We start from the raw sequence: 14809 nt of genomic DNA, 5'->3' as shown, positions 1-14809 counted from the left end.
GGTTTTAAGCTCTTGGTACTAAGGATGCATTTACATCTCAAGCAGACTCCTGGTAACTGCGGACAAACTTGACTCTATTCACAGCTCTCACCCACTCCTCAAGCCCACGCACGCTTCCCGCACAGCGCCTTGCGCACAGATATGTCTCATTAAGAAGTGAGTTGATTATCTTTTCCCTTAAATAACAGCAAGCCTCAATTTAGCCCTTCCGACCCTCGCGGGGAGCCGCGGAAAGGTCTGCTGGAAACCGTGACTGCGGGGCCCTGCAAACGGGACTGGCTCTGCCGCAGGGCTCGGCTCCAGAGGGTCTCCCAGGCGCTGCCCCAGCACACGGACGGGGAAGCACACGGTGCGTGCAGCGCCCCGGGGCGGCATTCGGGTGCCGTGTGCCGGCCGGCGGGCTGCCCTGGGCGGGAGGGGCAGCTGGCGGGTGCTGGCCGTCCGGTTTCATCCGAAACTGCGAGCAGATCAGCTGCTCCTGCCATAAACGGGATGAGGTGGTTACTTACAGCAACAATTTCCAATGATCTTTATGCAGGCAGCACTTCAGAGGGAAATCTTTGTCGTCTTTTCCTGTTTCTGGGAGACCGGTGTCGGTCTGAGGGAAAATTAATGTAATTTATTGCTGGTCAAACCAGGACCGTCACAAACAAACCCCTAAACCACCTCCCTGCTCTCTCCTGGGCATCGCGGGGCTGGTTCTAACACTTTTTTTCCTCACGGCCATGTGGAATTGTAACCTTCATGGCCACCTCTCCTCAGAGGCGCCTGAGCGGCCGGAACCGGCCATGTCTGTGCCGCGGCCGGTCCTGTGAGAGACCCTGCAGGCCCGCCATGGCCACAGTGCAAAGGCAGCGGAAAAGGCAGGTTCTGTGTGGGAACCATGAGAAGCAGAAGGCACCGCGCTGCTCCGAGGATACCTGGGCAAAGGTGAGCGCCGGGAGGCGGGAAGGAGCTGCGGGTGCCCGGCCCTCGCCCCGCAGCAGGGCAGCGCTCTCCCCATGGCTGTTGCTGGCGTTTCACACAGCAGGAGCTGTAAGTGAAGCTCATTCATCTTGGGACACTGTCCTCCTGCCTGTCGCCTTTCCCCTGGCCTGAAACCCTCCCCCGTGGTCAGAGGCTCCTCCTCATGGGCTGTAAGCTGCGCTCCTCCATGCTCCCTGTCTTACCTACCTCCCTTGCCTCTGGCCCTGGGCCAAGGCACGGCCTGGTCAGCACCTGCACAGACACGAGTGCAGCCTCTGCAGAGGCGCTGGGGCAGGAGGAGCCCTGTCTCCAAGGGCTCACCATGTTGAACAGGGCTTTGGCAGCCATGTGGAATCCCCTCTCCTCCTCCTAAAGCCTGGCTTGTGTTTAAAACTGGGGGGGGAGAATCAGACCCTCCTTCCTGCTCTGGTGGCAGAGATGGAATCCAGTTTTCCCTCTCCCCCTGTGGAAAGGCAGAGTGTAGCCCAGCTGTAACTGTTCCAGGAAACCTGGAGGTGAGCAGGTAGCACAGGTTCAGTGGGGCCTTTCTGATGAGCAGCTGCCACAGTGCTCTGGTAACCCCAGTTCTCCCATCTCAACAACAGCAAACCCACCCAACAACCAACCTTTCCCCTGTGACCCTCTCTTTCCCCTGCAAAGGCTCATGGCTTACACTGGAGACCACCGGCGTGGGACCTGCCCCAACACTTCTGCAGAGCAACACTTCACCATGGAGCGTGCTGTGTCAAGAACAGACAGCCCAGGCTGCTGCATGTCAGACCCATGCTGGAAAGCGGGGGTCCCTGTTTGTTTATTTTTGCTTTCTGATGGTTATAAAACTAACGGGCCACATTTTTCATTCTCTCGGGCATTACTAAGGGCTATAGGGATATTCCTAAATAGTTTACATCTGTGCTCTGAGTCTGGAAGAAAACACCGAGCCAGATTTCAGGAGAGAAAGAAACCGGAGACAGCTGTGAAAGGGGCGTTGCTGCTGTCTGCTCTATGACTGTGTGGGTCATCTATTCCCTTCAGTAGTAACAGGAGAAGCGCATCCAAAGCAATAGTGAGCTGGCCTTTGAGTATGAACTAACCAGGGCTACACAGTATTACATACAGCCTTGTTACTTTCCTATGCAACAGCATCCATAAATTCAGCAAAGAAGTATGTGGATGCCTATTGCATGGACCAAGCTCCAAAGCTGCAGTGGAAAAAAAGAAAAGGAAACTTTGCAGTTGGATTTTCCAGAGCAGGTAACATTGGGAACACTTTTTAACTCTCAATTGAAATGATTTTGTGTGAACTAGATACATTTGTGCAGGATGACATCTCCAGATAGTCCCTGTGGGGCTCATGAGATGGTTTTGCTAAGAACTTGGCTAGCTGTGCGTCTGTGCTGCCCAACAACAGGGATGTTTTGCCTCACTAGATGATAACTTTCACATGTTGTTAGAGATCCATCACAGTAGAAGTCAGTACTAACTGGCTCACATGGCCTTCAGCTTTCCAACATTTAGTCATCAGGTCTCCAGGCTGATTCAAGTTTTTATTAGCTCCACCCCTTACCCAATTTGGGAAGCTTCTAACACGAAGCCTTGTTCCTGGCTGAGAGGTATGGTCTGCCAGTACTTGGTGATGGTCACCCTTTTCCTCACAGCAGTCAAAGCATGTTTTTTCTTGTTTCTTTGGACTTGCATTTTAAAAGATACAAGGAAATCAGTCATGACAATTGCATACTAAATAACAATAAGTTGATTTCTAACCTAAGTGGTTTATTCTAGCATAAGGCTGGTTTTGTGTAGAAAAAAGGGCAAAAGCCTGAGGATGATGCTTTTATTAGAAAATAGCTTTGAGGAAAGAAAATGCAAAAAGAGTGTTCTGGTGGTGGTCACCCCTGCCTGGTGGGGTTGAGAGACAGGTTTATTGGTAAAACCAGCAATCCGTGCTATGTTTTCCCCATGATGGTGTGTTACTGAAGGGCAGAGCAAGGCAACGTGGCACAGCTCTGCCTGCCTCATGGCTGAACCCACATTCAGGCTCGGGCAGCTTCTCACATGCTCTAACCATAATGGCTTGTAATAGCTACCGAAAGGTATTTTGGCAAGGAATTGCCTGTCTCGCTCCTTCAGGAAAGCAGGCAGCATCAAACAGCAACTTGTGAACTGGGTAACTTTGGTTGTCTGGGGAAACAGCCATTCGGGTGGTTTATTTGTATGGTAGGTATTTGTTATGAATACAGGATGTTACTAGGGCTCAGACCCTGAATTCTTGACCTCAGTGCAAACATCTTTATTTGAGACATCCACCAGAAGAAAACAATGACCTGTGTCAAGTAATTCTAGGGGCTTATGCGCTTCTTTGTCAAAGGGGACCATTCTGTACCTCCCAAGTGCATAGGTTATTGCCAATGACCAGCACTCACTGGCACCAGCTTGAGCTGGAAACCTCTCATCAGTAGTGGTGGTCTCTGCCTCAGTCTTGTGTGTTACTACAGCTCGGGTTACACCAGGGTCCTCACAGCAATCCAGGTGCTGGTTAGAACAAATGTCTCTGTGTGAGTCATATGTGGGGACTGAGCAGGACTGGGTATCTGGGGCAGATGAAACAAAGCCACACCTCGATTAACAAGGGGATGTAAAGTACCGCTGGGATTTGAGACCCTGCTGGAGAATAGAGGGGTTCTGTGGAAGGCTTAAACAGTATTTTCCTCTGTGTTTGTGAGCACAGAGATGAGACAGAGGTAGTCTTATTTATGATTCTAGTGGGTTTGAAGAGTTGTATGTTTATAGTAGTTTTCTGGTACCTCAGGGAGTGGGAAAAGGCAGTGGGCAAGCCAGATGGCCAAGCAGAAACTTGAGAAATGGTGCTTCCCATGCAGTGAAGCACAGAAAGATCAGATGGAAATCATATCTTGCTTTGGGAAGACACAATCTTCCCATTTTGGGAAGTGTGTTATGGGGATGATGAGCTTTCCATTGGCATCTAGATGGGAATGAAACCTTTACAAAACTAATTTAGAGTTTGGAAAGGAAAGAAGGGGATCCTGCGTAGGCTGGGATATGTGAAAATCACACAGAGTTGATGTTATGGACATGAGAGTGAAACCCAGGTTTTCCAAGAGCAGAAATAAGAGTGCAGACCCATGTGCCTGCAGTGCTGTCTGTGCCCTGGTGAACACACATACACTGGGTTTGGGGAGTTCTGTGGTGCTTGCAGGGTGTATATGAGGATGCTGACTCCAGCACCAGCTCCTTCTGATAGCTACAGGATACTACAGCATGAGGTGGATATGGGCTCACCTTGGAAGCAAATGCAAGAACTGTTAATTTTGAGGTGCTCATGCAAATACGAGCCACTACACCGCTGGGAGCAGAAAGGGAAGAGCTTCTGGCAGTAAAAGAGGAGCAGGCAAAATTCAGCAGTTGGGAGGGACATAAACTACGTATCTGAGTAAAGGAATGACAAGATATAATTAGCTTCAGGTTAGCGACCTGGCAAGTCCTTGCTTGCATTGAAAGGGCAAGGGATTAAATAACAACCACACACAAACTGAAGAGAGAGGTTGAAGTTACCTAGCCATGCTGCCTGGGGCTGGCTGTGTGCCCCTCCGCTTCTCCATGAAGCTTCCATGAGAAGCATCATCCCTTCTCACCCCTGGCCCATGGCTGCTGCCCAGCTTCCTGTGTGCCTCTCAGTGGCTGCTCTGAGCACCCCTGGGAGCACTCTGTGCCCCTGAGCCATTCTCAGATCCTGCCTAGCCGTGGAGAAGCAATGGTCCCATATTACCAAACAGGGGCCCTTTGCTGCCTCCTGTTCCCTTTGCTGTCAGGCCCTCTCCTTGTTTACCACCTGCCAGTTGCTCAGTCAATGTTCTTTAGGAGATACCCTGATCCTTAATTCCTCTTTAGCTCTGAATAGCTCCGGGCAATGCCACCTATTTGCCTTGTCATTATGTCCTCTCCAGACAAATTACTGTCTTGTGACATTAATTTGTTCCATGCACCAATAGGGGACAAAAGTATAAGAGGATTCCAGACTTTGAAAACTGAAGCAGCTTTTTACAAGAAGAGCCACACAGAGTGTGCACAGCTCCACAGGGCATTTCAGCCCTGCTCAGGCATGGCTGCCAGGCTTCCCCTTGCTTACTTTCTTCTTGCAACCTGTAGCCATCCTGACTTTCACACTGGCTGCTCTCTTGCATCCTACCTATTGCTATATCCGGCAAGGCTGGGCAGCACTGACAGATCACTGCACCCACAGAGAACCCTGCTGACGTTAGCAGAGCTGTATGTGTGCAAAACCCACATGAAAAGAGCCCACACAGAAAAAGCCTGTGGGGTCTGGGTCCCAGTTGACAACCTTAAATATTTGTAATGTTCTGCTGAAATGACATTTCAATACTGTTGCCCCTTCCAAATTAGGAGCATGTTTCAGAATCGTGATGTGAAGCATTACTTGGAGGGTAGCTTTGCATAATGCAGCGTGCTGATGGTTATTCTTATCTGGAATATCCATGGTGTTTAGTTTACAACCCGCATGCTGTTTGCTGCAGCAAATCTGAACAGTGTGCATTAGTTGGCTCCTCCATCATGAGAAGACCTAGAGCTTCATCTGGTTTTTGAAAACTTTCAAGGTCAATGTTTAACCCTTTCAAAAAAAAGCAGTAGAAAGAAACTCGTTGTTTCAATTGCACCCTCAACTTCCTCACCAGCAAAACATTCAGGTACAGAAGATTCTGTGAGAGGAACTGGGATAGCCAGGAGGAAACTGGAAATGCCAACAGGGGTCACTGGGGGGAAATACAACTCTGCCTGCTCTCTGCACATCTGTGTGGATGTCGGGTTTGAGCCACTACTGCATAACCAGGAATCAGTCCAAACTAAAGGGTGTCGGGTGTGCTCTGCTGGCGTTTCTTGGGGACTGTGTGTGACAAAAATGAAGGTAACAAGCCCTGGAAGAGGGCATGTAGTACCCATTTCTAAGACTATGGGGTAAAGGAAGAGCTCTCCTTGGCAGAGGGTTTGTTTCAGTAGCCTTTGCCATCTGAGAGTTCATCAATGAGGTGACATTTGCTGGCATCAGAGTGCTGATTTGAGAGCTGTTCCTTCCATTGTACGATGGAAAAGGAAATGGTGAAAGAGCATGAGAACAAAGAGTAGTTTCAAGTCAGGTTCCAAGACAGGGATAACTTTCCTGCTATTTGTCTGGAAGAGCCCTTTGATCTTACATTTGGGTACATTTCTCAGACACTTGCAGTAAAATGTCGGAATCTGAAAGAACACCTTATCAAATGCTGCTTAAAAGTGCTCTTGGTTTGTTAGTACATTAACTAAGTTAAGTTAAAACATTAAAGTTGCTGTCAGGCACACTTGCTCCTTGCTTAAAGAATTATGCTTTACTCTATTTCACATGTATAACTTTACTTCCTCCAAGGCCACTGGATGGGTACAGCAGACTATTGAATTTGACCACATACCTGCTGAAAAACTCTCTAATGATAAAGAAAGTGTGATGCCCTTTTCCTCCTAAACTGCCTAAGTAGGTAATTCTCCCGCTGCACTCATCCAGTGCTGCAGGAACCTTCTCTTGTAAGCTGTTTCTTTAACTTCACATTAAGAATTCAACTGTGCTATTCATAGGACACCTTTGTGAGTCCTGGTGAGCAGAAGTCTCCAGAGCAGCATGAGCTTTTCTGCCCTGGGTTCAGAGTACACATACATTGCAACTGATGTGTTTGGACTGGGCTAGTCTATAAACTGTGCCATTTTTGTCCCATTTGAAATGTGTTAGACTCTGGCATTTCAAAGCAGCAGTATCTTCTAAAAGCTCTTCCTGTGTGAGCTTTACGTGTCTTACACTTCTCACCTGTACACTGCAGTCAAAGGCACACTGCCCAGCCTGACTTTGGCCACGTAGGCATTGTCTTCTGCTGCTGTGTGACATCTTCCCAAAGTCTGAAAAACTGTGGCCGGATGAGGACACGGGAGGAAATGTTTCAGTCAGAGCCTGCCTGCACTTGACAATTGTTCTGCTTTGTGGTTATTCAACCAGAGTAGCACTGCTTTAAAGTGGGAATGCTGTAACCATGTGGAAGAGAGAGTCGTGGAAGAGATGTGACAAATGAGTTCCTCCTATTGACAATGGCAAGAAAAAAAAGGGGCAGAGGACACTGGGATGTGCTTCCCACTGGTTTGCAATTAGGAAATGGTTGCTTAGGAAAACATTAAAGACTTTTTTTTTGTGTTAAGTCTGGAATTCTAAAAAGTCTCATTTTCCCTTCCCTGATTCGGTTCCACTTCTTTGGGGCTTTTATTTGGGAAAGCTCCAGTTGATTCTAAGTGTGTCAAGTTCTCTGGGATTAACCACACCATGTATAGAGTCTTCTCTATATGTTCTGGTTTCCTGCCTGTCTCTTGGAAGGAGGCAGTGCTACCCCTCTCCCCTTTGGTTTCCAGTGCAGAGCTCAGTTTCAGGAGTGTTGGAGATGCAAAAAAATGGCTGAATGCAAGTCCAATAGAAAATTCCCCTCCTTAAGTCAGACTTCTAGAGTTAGTTTTGTTTTCCAAAGCTAGTCCCTGTGTGTGTATGTGCTAATCACACCACTGATGAAGGCTGCTTTGTATCTTTGTCTGGGTTTGTATGACCTGCCTTATCATTTCAGGCTCCAGATAATGTTGTCAGTTTTCTTTCATTCACGAATGGTGGATATTTCCATTTAGCCTCACTTTATTAAATCCTAGATGTATTAGTTCTTCAGTGCCACCTGAAGTCAAAGCAAAATGTTTTAAGTGAGCTGATGTTGTTAAAAAAAATCCTGTTTCTGAGCCATGTTTTCACTTGGGCAGTGAACGCACTACCTAAGGACAGGCCACCAGCATAGGACTCCAACTGTCCATTTAGTTTTAGGGCTTCCTGGGTTTATGCAGGTGAGTGGTGGTGTGTTGAGGTGCAGCAGAGCTGAGCTGGCAGGTTCTTAACAGCCATTTTGCTCTCTGTGGTGAGAAGTTTCTATGCTCTACAGCAAGGTCCTCTGGGGCTGTATTGCATCCATCACTGCTGTTTTACATTGGCATGTAGAGGGATGAATTGCTTGTCCCAGTGGTATGTGAGGAGATTAATGGCAGAACAGGGTAGAGTCTGCTCCCCATGTCACACTTACCCGCCCTACAATGCCATTGCTCTCCTTCGGCTCGGTCGTCAGCTGCTGGACACAAGACTGACACCTTGAGCATGACTTCGCCACACCTCTCCTAAAGGTGCACCAACAAACATGGAGTCTGTGGCTGTGTTTCCTCCTGAAGTCCCCCCCATTGCTGTACCTGCAACTCTGGCTGTAGCAAGGACATTGGAAATGCTGTTGTACAAGTGGTGAGAAGAATTGTAAACCAGTCTTTAACGGGTCTGGATATTGGGATCTCCGTTTCCTCTGCCTGTGTTGGTTGTGTGAGTGGGGCAAAAATGGTGGGCACAGTTGGGCACTTCAGGGAGAGGAAACCTCATGCTAAAGGTCTAATGTAGCCGGGGCAGCTTGCACCCCCACTTAGATCTGAGGATGGATTTATGTGCCTGAAAAGTTCTCAAGTATTTTCAATGTGCATCAGTTGTTCTGAGAGATTTTGCCCCTACTTAGAGACTCTGCCTTGCTGAGGCCACTATGACTTTAACAGCAAAAACTGCTGGAGTGATTCTGGGAGTCTCCTGTAGTTCCCATTTTCATTCTATCCCAGTGCTGGAGGTGACTCCATTGGTCTCTCCTGGTCTCCTCCAAACACCTGTGACTCAGACTCGAGGGTGTGGAGCTGGGGGACATGGGCTCGCTCTCAGCTCAGCCACAAAGCCAGGTCCAAACTCGACTGAGGCATTACTGTGGGTCCTGCTGCTTCCCGGCCCCTCATGGTGCAGCAGGTGACAGCAAGTGGCACTCAAGGGCTGTCACTAGGTGTTTTAAGGAGACTGTAGATGCCACCTTCAGAACAGCAGTGCTCATGTTGCACCTTTGCAGCGTCAGAGAGGAATCAGAGTCCTCTGCTCTTACTGTGCTTTTTCTCCCGTGAATGAAATCCAGGAGTGTGTAGGATCAGTTTTTGAGGGTTGATTGTTTCCCCTCACAGTAAAAAGCATTTTTCTCTCTGTCTAAAGTTACGCAATGATTTTGTAAAGCTGGTCAAGCCCTGAGGGTGTCCAGCAGCAATTGGCAGCAATCCCTGTCCTCACACATGCTGTAACATCACAAAATAAAATAGTCCCACTTTCCCAAGCTTTGGCTGTGTCAGAGACAGGATACCACAGCATTCAGAAATGGAAACTCTTCCACTGCTGCTTCTCCCTAATTGCATGCACATTGTGCCTGTGCAGATTTCAGACTTGCCTGTGGATGGGAGCTGCTGAGAGCCAGGGGCAGCCCCAAACTTCCTTTGATAATGTTGCATTTTTCCAGTCACAGGCAGGGCTGGGCTGTGTTTGCTATAAAGAGGAGAGCGCTGAAGGAAGAGGGCATGACAAGGAACCTTTCCCCAGAGTGGCAGTGATAGGAGAAGCTGACCCAGCACTGCAGGGAGCCACCATCTCTGACTGCAGGAGTAGATGCTGCTCCACCCCTTGACTGCAAGGAAAGGCAAAGCCAGCAGCCAGACCATGGTTGCTGTGCTACCCTCGCCAGCTGGTTGCTCCAGGCTGGTGTTCACCTTGCCTGGGCCAGGGCAGGGTCAGTGCAGAGCTGCTGTGCTGAGGGCTGAGTAAGCAACCTTGGTGGGGCACTGAGCACCACGCTTTGGTGCTTCCCATGCAGGCCTGGCCAGTGCAGGACAAGCAATGGGGCCTGGACACACCTGGGGGTGTTTGGTCAGTCCCTTCCTCCCATAACTAAATGCCTGAGAAGAAGGAGGAGCTCTGCAGTGTGAAACAAGCCCAGCTGGGTCTCCCTGTGCTCCCTGTCCTAGGGTCTTGCTGCAGAGGTTCAGGGCTGGCCCTGCAGCCAAGCCATAAGGGTGTCCCAGGCGAGGTCCCAGAGCTCCCCACCCAGGGTGGGCCAAGCTCCCTCTGCCTGCAAGCACATCCTGCTGCCTGGAGGGAGAAGGCACCCCGGCTATTCTTACGGCCCTCTGAAGGATGTTTTCTCGATGACATAGTGTTGCAGTGACTTTGTTCTTCCCAGGGACTTGACTCTAATTTATACCAGGATGGGTTTCTATAAGCAGTCTCTATTATCATAGAAATATGACAACTGGACCCTCTCGAGGTAAAGATTAGGATCGAAATCACCAAACGCTTCCATGGTGGCTTGCAACGCGGTAAGTTTGGGGCTGCTTAAACCTCGGTAAGCAGCGGTGGGATGAAAAGAAACCGAGAAGCGCTTCTGAGCAGAGTCTTGAGGCCTCCTTTGGTGGCCTGAGCGGGTGAAGCTGGGCAGACTCCGGAGGCGAGGCGGCTCTGCCCCACGGAGGGCGCGGGGCTCGGCCTTCGCCTCTCTCCCCCTTTTGTTTTGTGGTGGCGTTTGCTTTTCAATGGCAAGCCCGTGGGAACGGGTTGCAGCTTCTCCTCCTTCACGTGCGCGCTGCCCCACAGCCGCGCTCATTGTCCGGCCGTGCCCGGCCCCGCTTTGCGCTCGCCGGGGCTGCCGGCGCTGGGAACGGAGCGGGACGGCGGCGCCGGTGTCAGGTTAGACAAACACCCCGCGCTCGGGCAGCCCCGCCGCGGCTTTCCGGCCCCTCCCTCTGGCTCCCGGGGTCCGCTTGCCCCTTCCCCCGCAGAGCCGAGAGAAGCAGCGCGGCGCCGTGAGGGCAGCGGCGGAGGCAGCGCGGCAGCGGAGCCCCGGGCGCGGATCGGCCCCGGTGCCCCATCCGCGGAGCACAGCGGAACATCCCGGTCCCGGGCGGAGCGGAGCCGGCTGCACCCCCTCCGTGCGGGGGACACGACCCACAGCCCTTTCCCTGCTGCAGGGACACGCGGGTATTTCCTTACGCTGCTGCTCTGCGCTTTCTCCTTTTAGGTTTCTGTAGTTCCGAAAGTGGCAAATTGTCAAAGCAGAAAAGTTGCTGTAGATGTTTCAGGGCTGTTGCTTTACTGCAGACAACTCCCTGGGTGGAGGGGGAGCAGCCTGCGGTTCCGTGGGAGTGTTTGGAAATCATATGTCATTTGGAGGTGGGGGGAGATCTGGCAGAATTTTTCCAGGAGCGCGCTCTCCAAGCTGCGCAGGCTGGACTACGTCGTGCGAGCTCAACCAAAGCCAATGGCAAGTTTGAAAAGAAGAGCAGGAAATAGATGGGTAACTAAGGAAAGTGCTTTCTGCGTGCTTTTGCCGGTGTGCTGGCACTCCTGGAGTGATGGGTGCTGAGAGGGGCACTTGCCAGCTGCCTCACTGGCAGGGTGGGCTGTGTTGGGGGGATTTGGGGAATAAGGCTTGCAGGATCGCTGCAGAAATCCAGCCCGGCAGCAGAGTCGCCCCCTGCGCGTACAGGGCTTCAGCGAGAGCCACCCTGTTCTCTGCCCCACGCCTTCCTCACCTTATCTCTTCCTCTTGTCACTCAAAGCCTTGTGCTGGGGCGTGGAGGTCCACCCAGCGCTGAGCCACCCGCGGGGAGTGAGGCCAGAGGAGGTGGGGTTGGGCGCAGGGTCTGTACCACCTCCTGGACCTGCAGGAAGGTCCTTTGAGCTTAGTGGTGCCACAGCGAGTTTTTTTCTCTAAGCCTTTGGTGCTGAAGGAAAAGATGTTAATGCTGAGCTATAGTACTGAGGTTTGTTTCTTTGCACCTAGAGGTGATGAGTAGAGGGGTGGTGTTTGGCAGTGTAGCTGTTCCTATGGTTTTGTAGCGCATCATCAGCACCTGAATTCTCCTTTCCTGCTCCTCCTCATGGGACATCTTTGTTTCAGGCATCCTTTGGGTCGCAGAGGGAGGCTGTGGGCACATCCCACAAACATGGCTTTACTCCTGTGGGGCCTCTGGCCTGAGCATTCTGCAGGAAGCTGCTTTGCTTGATGGGGTAAATAATACGTAAATGATAGCCCTGCAGGTATTTAAATCCTAGGAAAAAATGTTTTTCTTTTAATTAAAATCCGTTTCTGTAATTGGAGAGATTTCTCATTGTTATCCCTCCATCCACTTGAAGACCTTTTCAGTGTCATTAGGTGATAATGTCACATTACATACTGCTAAATTTGCCTGGTCTCCATGCAGGTGGAAGAAGCCATCCTTATGCAGTTCTGTGCACTGAGGGGTAGGTAGCCTTTCAGGGGTGGTGCTGAGCAAAGTCCCACAGAGGCTGGTGGCATTAAAGGTGATATTCCAGTGCCATCAGCACCTTCTGTCCCACTCAGGCACGCAGCATGGGAGAGCTACAGCGATGCCCATACCTGCAGACTACTGGGGAAGCAGAGCTGAGGATCAGTTGCACACAGGAGTCTGCACTGGGGTGCTCATGGGTGTAGTCCACCAGGCACCTCAGGCTGGCTTTTGGCTCTTTTGACGACATGGCATCTTCTCAGCTGCTGTGTCCCTGGTTGTGTTGAGCTCTGCTGTTACACTTTTGGGAAACACTGTTTTGCTGGACAGTTCCTCCTTGGCAGGAGGGACAGTGCTGGGGCACTTCCACACTGCCAGAACCACTCCAGCCCTGTGGATGTCTATTCCTCAGGATTTGCAGGAGCAGAGAGTAGTTACATCCTATCTCCAGGCTGTGGCCTGCTTTCACTCCATGTTGAAAATCATGCTTTTTGTCCCTATTTTCTGTGTGTTTGAACCTCCTGTGGCTCATTGCTGTAGTGTTTGGTATCTGCTCTCAAAGCCTGCATGGAGACTGTTGGGTATGGAGGGTCCTTCCTTGTCATCCCTGTGCCCTTACATTTTATCCTGTGTAAATCAAACCAAGTTTACTGCCAAACATGCCTTTCACAGATGCCTTCTTTCCTTTATTTCAGGAGGAGACAAATGTTTACAATATTGGTCTTCTCTTTCAAGCAGTTCTTTGGAATTTTTTCCATGCTTGAGAGTTTCCTCCCCCAGTTTGCAGGTCAGAGGTGGGATTCAACTGCTTCTGGCAAGACCAGAAGTGTCCTTTAAGTTGTCCAGAGATGTTTGCGGTTGCTGAAAGACTTACAGTGGGCACATGCTTTCCTGCAGCTGCCTTCTGGCTTTCCAGCTGAAGAAACCAGAGGGCTGCTGGGTGGCCCACCAGTGCCAGGGCTGCACGACTCTTCCATGAGCCACATCTGCCCCATGAGAGGGCTGTGTCTGCTGGAGCTCCTCTTCCTCCTCTGGCCAGGGCTGAACTGCACTGAGGGCTTTCTTTGCAAAGTTGCATGCAGATCCCTGGTGGGATTAAGAACTTTGATCTTAGTTATTCTGCCTCTTATCTCCTCTTAGATGTGGCAAAAGCCTGGGTGTTTTAAGAGTAAGGCTCTGATACAGTGCTATGGTCTCATGCATTCACTTTTGTTTAGCTTTTCCCCTCATTCTCTTGCATTAGAAATGTGATTTCCTTCTAGCTCATTGGCATAACATTATCCTTCCATTTTTCTGGAGGTGACATGTTGCCTTTAATAACATAGGTCTGGATTTAATATCCCAAGTAGTCCTTTTTCTGACTCCCGTGTTTGTACAGATCTAGAGCTAAAAGAAAAGAGACTTCTGAAAGGGACTTTCCGAAAAGTGGTTTATTTTCTCCTGCTTACATTACTGTGGTCTTTTTGTAAGAAATCAAACTGTTGAAGCAAATATGTATCCTGCATAGGTATGAAGAAATTGCAGCTCACTTGTGGCCTGGATCCAGTCTTCCTTCTGCTGAACATGGTTAGAGCCAGACCAGACCCTTTGGGTTTTACCTTTTCATTCTGGTGTTACAACCCTAATATATTATTCATGAAAATTAAGCCGTGTTAATTCCATCTCCTGGTCTGCTTTAAGACAGACATACATTCCTGTCTGTCTTGTTTGCTAATGAACTCTATGGATTAAATCCAAAGTCAGGCAGAAGTTTAAGCACTGTCACTGTTTCACACAAGTAGCTTGCCCTGACATCATTGTCCAGATGTGCTCTCCAGGCTTCCCACATCAGGGAGGCTATGGAAGTGAATGTCTGGCCGGGAGATGTCGCTGACCTGTACCCCGGGAGCACTGGAGCCTGTGGCTTCCCTCAGGGTGGTCTCATTTTATGAATGAAGGCAGTCCCCACTGGTGCCAGCAATCTGCTATTGTAGCCACGAGGGTGGAGACAGGAGCCGGGAGCGTGTCCAGTCCCAGCACAGCCATGGTGTTCCTGTGCTTGTGGGGGGCCTGGGCTCAGGGCACCCTGGAGAGAGCAAGTGAAGAAGTGTGTTGTGTTGTGAAGGCTTACAAAGTGTCCCTTCTCGCCTCACAGGCTCTCTCCTGCCTGTTTTGGTAGGAATTTCTTTTTGATCCTCAGCATGAAACTTGTTTCGGTTCAGTTCTGGTTTTCACTCTTGACTCTATTCAGTTAAGACACCTTGGAGACAAGGTGCTCATTTTTTCCTGTATCCACAAAACCTTTTAGTAACTGCTAACCCTTTACACCTGTACATGTATAGTCAAAAAAGGATCTTAATGTGGTTTTGTCTAGACTTGTGATGGAGGGAGAGAAAGCAATTCCTGGGGCATGGATACATGACTTTTTGGAAGCAGAAAATACAACCAGCAAAGGTTATATCCCTAACAGAGCTGGCAGAAGGCATCTTATGGGTGTTCTTAATCCACCTCAGTGCAAAGCCAGCCAGGTTAGCTCAATCCACCTTTGGTTTTGACCTAAATTAGCTGAGTCTGCACTAGTGCAGTGAATGTTCTCTCTGTCCCTCCTGCCAAATGTATGGTGGAGGACTACCAGCCAGCTGCT

General features: G+C 50.0%; 1 protein-coding gene across 5 annotated transcripts in view; it reads left to right on the top strand.

The window, feature by feature from the left end:
• Nucleotides 1-1849: 1849 nt before the first annotated feature.
• FBLN2 (fibulin 2) overlaps nt 1850-14809 on the top strand; it is a 107809-nt gene continuing 94849 nt past the window's right edge. For 2 of the 5 annotated variants that reach the window (XM_057404177.1, XM_057404171.1), the window contains exon 1: nt 9988-10205. The gene's annotated coding sequence lies outside the window, so the exon portion shown is untranslated. The other 3 variants (XM_057404173.1, XM_057404172.1, XM_057404175.1) reach the window with 3 other exon arrangements.

This window comes from Pezoporus wallicus, unplaced genomic scaffold (genome assembly GCF_028554395.1).
Source record: "Pezoporus wallicus isolate ANWC-B61680 ecotype Strahan unplaced genomic scaffold, APGP_CSIRO_Pwel_v1 contig_5935, whole genome shotgun sequence".
Classification (NCBI taxonomy): Eukaryota; Metazoa; Chordata; class Aves; order Psittaciformes; family Psittacidae; genus Pezoporus; species Pezoporus wallicus.
Note: the sequence above shows the minus strand (reverse complement) of the source record. Positions and strands in the feature narration are given on the sequence as shown.